The following is a 7021-nucleotide window of genomic DNA, read 5'->3' on the forward strand; positions in this document are numbered from 1 at the left end:
TCGCCATCTATCTAGCCTTAAAACCAATTGACACAACATTCTGGGAATTTTGACAATTTTTACTAAGAGTTTCATGTTCGCAATTCACAAAAATAGAATGTTGATGTCTAGCAAGATTTGGGATGATAAAGAGACATAAACTTGTAATTAACGATAGTAAAGAATGAAATGTTCTCAAAATGTATACACTTCGAACTACTTTTTTTTAATTCGGATTTATTTCTATACTATATGTCAAATGATACATCTTTTCTTCTTGTTTAGAAAAATAATTGTAATATATTAGACTATATTAATCAAGCAACCTTTAGGAGTATGCAAGTTTTGACCCCATGGGCATAATTTGAACACATTTAGTAGACGAATAGTAGAGGAATATTAGACGATTTTACACACCAAATATTAAAGCAAAAAAATGTATCATAGGCGGGGGACTTCAATACTGTCTTAGATACATAACTGGACAAAAAGAATTACAATTTAAGAACGCATTTACAATGCAGGAAATATTTAAACGATTTGATTGACACTTATGATCTATGTGACATCTGGAGAATAAAGCATCCAGAAAAAGACAGTTCACTTGGCATTCTAATTGTAAATCACGCATTTTTTGTAGACATTTTCTTGATATTTAAAAACCCATGTAACATAATATCAAAATGTAATATTAAACATATGTTATATTAAACCTCCGTATAAAACAGATCATTTCTAGTACAATTAAATGTAGACAACTTATAATTAGGAACAGGTTCTGTCCTTTTTCAATCCTTTTAGACACTGAACATCAAGACATAATAAAAAAATGCATACATGATATATCATCCTTAAATATAAATTGCAACCCAAATACAATATGGGAGCTTATAAAAAGTAATATTCGCAATGAAACAAAAAGCTACTGTTCATCAAACAAATAAAACAACAAAAAAGGACGAAGAAATATTATTTTCAGAAAGCAAACATTTAGAAAAGGATTTAATGAAAAATAATTATTCTGACTTGACTCATAAAATAATACACAAAATCACAACTAAAAAAGAAGAATTAGAACAACTTTATGAAAAAAAAGTTAATGGATATATATTTTAAGATCGAAGCTATAAAAATAGAAGAAAATGAAAACCATTCTAAATATTTTGCCAACTTTGAAAAAAGGAAAGCTGACAAAAAAAAACGATTCATAAATAAATTGTTAATGAAAAAATATTAAAATAAAAAGATGAAATACTAGAAGCAGAAGCAGCATATTATGAAACACTTTATAAAAAAATGACCGAGACGACAATTCTGATTTCTTTCAGGTGCCAATAACTAAACTCAGTGAAGAACATAGATCTCAATGTGAAGGAAAATTTACTGAGTAATAGTGTAGGTGTGCATTATTAAAAATGGCTAACAATGAAAGTCCAGGCTCTGACGGACTGACCGTTGAATTCTATAAAATATTTCGGTTTACCTTGAAAGAATACTATATTAAATCAATAAATTACTCTTTTAAAAATGGTGCACTTACTGCCTTACAAAACAAGGTATTATAACTCTTATTCCTAAATCAGATACAAAACCTTGATTCTATTTCAAATTGGCGACCAATACGTTTGTTGAATATATATTACGAAATCGCAACTAAAGCAATTGCTATAAAAACGGTTCTGCCACTTATAATAAGTTATGATCAAACAGGTTTGATGAACAACATATATATTGGTGAAAAACGATAGGTAAAGTTTCGATGTTATTGAATATAAACAGAATCATAATAAGCCTGGAATTCTATTTGTGCAGACTTTAAGAAAGCATTCGATAGTTTGAACCATCTCTTTATAATAAAATGTCTTAATCACCTAAATTTCGGGCAACACATAATTCAGTGGATTAAGGTATTTTATAATAATATAAATAGTGTCATAATTAACAATGGGCATCTTTCTAGGAATTTCAAAATAGAATGAGGAGTTCGCCAAGGTTGTCCTCTGTCTTCGTCGCTCTTTATTATATGTTTAGAATTAGCGTCGACTTACATAAATAAAAACAATACTATTAAAGGGATAAAGATGCATGGGGCCGCAATAAAACAGACCTTCTTTGCAGATGATAAAACTTTGTTTTCATGGTGGTTCGCCTAATTAAGTTGAAACATTAGTTCAAACTCTTAAGAATTTCAGACAAATATCATGACTAAACCTCAACGCATCAAAAAATACAGTCATAAGAATCGGATCACTTAAAAACTTCAACATCAAATTCAGCACAGAAAACACATTTATTTGGACATCTGTTAGGGCAAAACGTTAGGTATAAACGTTTATAATCAACATAGATTAAACATAGACAACAATGTAAGGCCAACAATTAAAGAATTTGAATGATGTTTAAAACAATGGCAACATAGTTAACTCACTCTTATGGGGAAGGTCACAGTAATAAAAACATTTGCGCTACCAAAATTAATTTACCCTTTTTTCTGTTCTACCTAATCCATCTAAAAAAAGTAAAAGAAGGATTAGAAACAGCAATATTTGCATTTATATGTGACAATAAGTTAGAAAAAAAGAAAACGTCTAACACAAAATTATGAACATGGTGGCAGCATTAAACTTTCGGATATTGATTGTTTTTTAAATGCCTTTAAAGCGAGCTGGGTAAACGATATCTGGATAAAAATAATAAAGGTAAATGGAAAACTCTATTGGATAAAAACTAAACACATTCGGTAACTGTCTTATATTTGAAAGTAATCTAGATGATTCTATAATACAAAATGTAACTAAAATAATTTGTTATTAAAAGATGTACTTACATCATGGCAAAATATTAAGAACCGATATCATGTTTTCAAAAAGTTCTCTCATATGTAAAAGTGTGATATGGAATAATACATACATAAAGTTAAATAAAAATTCTTTCTTTTTGACCAACTGGTATAACAATGGTATATAAACTATCGGTCAGTTGTACGACTATCCAAAAGATACTTATTATAAATTTGATGAGTTAAAATATTTATACAACATTGACTCTCATGAAATTTTAAACTTCTACTCACTAATTTCTGCTATACCAAATGAATATAAATCAATATTGTATACGTAAGGAATCAATGCATTTACTATACCAGAGAAAACTTTTGCTGCTATAATAGAAAACTCTAAACAGGTAAACAAAACTCTGTACAATATACAGTTACAATCACGAAGTAAACTCGATGACAGTATAGAAAGAAAATGGAACTCATGCCTTAATTTAAAAGAAAACTTCAACTGGAGAACAAATATATACACTTCCATTTCAGTCAACAATTGATACTTATTTACGTAACTTTCAATTCAAATTCTTATCCATAATCATTCCAACAAATAAGTTTCTTACGAAATAAAAACTAACAAATAGCAGTCTTTGTGATTATTGTCAAGAAAGCGTTTAAACAATCGATCATTTGTTTTGGGAATGTTCATATAGCCAAATTCTATGGAAAGAACTGCAAACGTTCCTTAAACGAGTGAAAATTGACATTGTAATAAATAAAACATCTGCTTTCCTTGGAAATACAGAAATTAAATTATACATTGAAGTTTTCGATTGTATTATCATTTTTATGAAAGTATTCATATTTAATATGAAAATAAAGAAATGTATTCCAAATTTTAACATATTCTTAAATTATTTGAAGTTAAGGATACAGATAGAAGAAGAAATTGCCCTTTTTAAAAACAAATTTGAAACACAAATACGAATTAATTAATCGTAACAATTAATTCTTACACACCAAATCTGGATCCACATCAATCAATATTTTTCAAGTGATACTTAATATTCACATACAGTTTTCATATAAGAATGCCCATACAATTTCTTAAATATCGTTGTCGTATTTGTTCGCCTTTTCGTGTGTTCTTTATCAACTGTATTTGTAATTGTAAAGTACAGAAAGACAGGATGAAAGAAATAACTATTGTTGTTATATTTATCCATAATACAAACTGTAAAACATGTAATTGAATCTATTTTGTGTGTGTGAGAATGTACGTGATGTGTATGCGTGTGTAATTGTGTGTGTTTATGAACATATGAACATATGAGAGAAAGGAAGAAATGTTAAATTATACTTCTATGTTCTTATGTTTTTATATTGTGTTATTTACTTATTTGTCTGTATATGCGTGCATGTTTATTTATGTGTTTGAGTATGTGTTCATGCGTGTGATTAAGAGCGTTGGTACATTATGAAATCGTAAAACCACTCATTTTTGTACAATTCTACTTTGTGTAATTGATGACATCATAAGAGTGGAACAATAAATGAGAAAAAAATCAACTCCCAAACATTGTGTGAATTTGACAAAATTTATCTTATTTCTCAAAGTTAACTCGCATTTTTATCACGCTAGTCTAACGTTGAACCCTAGTCTATATAACAATAACCTGTCTTGCTTTATATTGTACTTTAACCAGGCATTGCAATGATAAGGAATTTAGTTACACACTGGTTTGTACCTCACACAATGGTACATGTAATGTGTATCCTTGATACTTAAAACTATTAAAAAAACACTTATTCATGAGAGTTATATTTACATCACTAACTTAACAGCTTTAGGGAAAGTATGATTATGTGTACTTCAATAAAAAAGAGGGAGTTTATGCCAAATGTTTCATAAAATGAATATATATCTAACCACGCACTCGTAACAACTAATTCTTACTTAAATTCCAAATAAAACATCTGTTGACAAATCCTGATTTGATTTCTGAATTTTAATGGAACTACACCTGGGGCCGTATTCACCAATTTACTTTAGTCTCAAATTGTAGACTCAGCTCAAGTTTCTGACTCAGACTCAGGGTTACAAAACTTAATTCACGAAACGAAACATAAAATGGCACGTCTCAGACGCATACTCAGTAAGGTAAGTCTCAAATGCTAAGTATACAACTTTTAGACTAGCGTTATGTTTTCTAAATATTGAAACATATTTTAAAAAGTTTGTAAGATGTTACATTCGAACATTTTTGTTTTCATTACTATTACAAATCTATGTTTAGGTGTAGCAATAAAGCAATACATATACATATGCCAATGTTTTTTGAAAATGCCGTGACGCAAATGGTAGCGGATCGGTTCTCAAAAATAAGTCTTTCAGAACAGTCGGTGGTTCGATACAACTTTTGCTAAGCAAAGATTTTTTAAACATTGCCAAATTACATTATATATATTTTTTTATTTGTTTCTTGTACATAAATGAAATGAAAATGAAATATTTATTTCCAATTTTATTAAATACTTATTAATTTAGAAACAATGCACTATAAATAATTAAAATGCTTTTTTGTATACACCTTTTTAAGAGGATAAAGGGATGTAACTGAATCCATATGTACATCTGGCTGGCTGTCGGTCGATGTTTTAATTGCAATACAAAAATGTTGTATGAATTTGTGGATGACAAGTAGAGCTGTAACGATTCGGTTCGATGCATCGAAAAACCGGTTCAACGCAGCCGGTTCGATTTCGATACCAATACGGCCGATTTCGAATCGATTCACTGCAATCCCGATTGATCCGCATTTTAAACCTTACTTTCCAAATCCGTCGTCTAAACTTTCTTGTCATTTGTAATACGTCTTGTGATTGGTCAATAGCCAATATGGCATCCAATGAATGAATTAATAACATGCTGAGCACTACATCAGCCGGTAAAATGGTTTCTTCAACCACACTGAAAGACGCACCGTCAAAATTAAAATCAAAAGTATGGGAACATTTCGGGTTTCGCGAAGGTTCTGATTTAAAGGCAACTTGCAAAACGTGTTGTGTTGACGTTAGTTACCCTAAATCTGGAAGCACTACAAATTTGAGACAACATTTAAAGAGAATACACTCGGTTGATATTTCAGATGTGAAATCTTCATCTCCCACGATGATTTTTTTTATGATAAACACATGTGATACATTGTGCATTTTATGTTATATAAGAATAACTCATCAGGAAGTTTCGTTCAATAAATTTGTTACTTATAAAACAATGTTGCGTTTTTAAATTGTTTAAAAAAAATAAACACTTTAAATGTACAACATAAAAAGTTAGTAACAAATACCAAACATATTAATTCATGCCCTGGACATACAAAACATGAAAATAAATGATGAAATAGTTTGCAAAATAAGCAGCAAATAGTTAAATTTGAATCGAATCGAAAATAATCGAATCGGACCATTTGGTATCGAAATCGAATCGAATCGAATGATGGGTGAATCGTTACAGCTCTAATGACAAGTGAATCGTTTTAATGCACTTTATTCGAAAATTAATAAAAACACTCGACAACCGTAATACCAGTGTATTATCCCTTGCACGTATAATTGCAAACGTCATAAAAACTACAAATCTTATTGAAGTCTTTTACCAAACGCGTGCATACGAATCCTGACTCTGTCTATTGTAAGTCTGAGTCAAAGTCTGAGTTTGAGTTTAATTTTATAATTGATGAATACGGCTTGTGTTCTCCGTTGAAATCGTTCGTTCAGAAAACAGCGAGCGAATATATTCAAATAATATCACACCATCACACCATCAGCTTGGAAAGCATCCAAAGCGTGGGCGTAGTGATAGCTTAATTCAAACGTATAGAATTTGACGTTCTTTCCCAGTGTACGAAAGTTAAATAAACAGATGCTAATCGATGTTTAACTTACCCGGACTTGCCTTTTGTCGGGACGCAAAGTGACACTTAACTTGCCAAAGATAATGATACCCTTAAATATGCCAATTATCTAAACTATCGCTATGTTCAATTGACTCAGCACTGGCTCGCGTATTCAGAGGAGGATGTTATTTAACTGTTCATAAAAAAACTGCTCTTGTAAAGTAAAATAAAAATAAAGTATGTTCAGACGATATTCAATTTTCATTGTTTATTGTTCCTGAATGTTTGAGAAAACTACAGAAATCTAAGAAAAACGACAATTACAAGAGTACATGAGGCGACTACGCGGGTACTCTGCGCATAGTTATCA

Source organism: Dreissena polymorpha, chromosome 4 (genome assembly GCF_020536995.1).
Source record: "Dreissena polymorpha isolate Duluth1 chromosome 4, UMN_Dpol_1.0, whole genome shotgun sequence".
NCBI classification, from domain to species: domain Eukaryota; kingdom Metazoa; phylum Mollusca; class Bivalvia; order Myida; family Dreissenidae; genus Dreissena; species Dreissena polymorpha.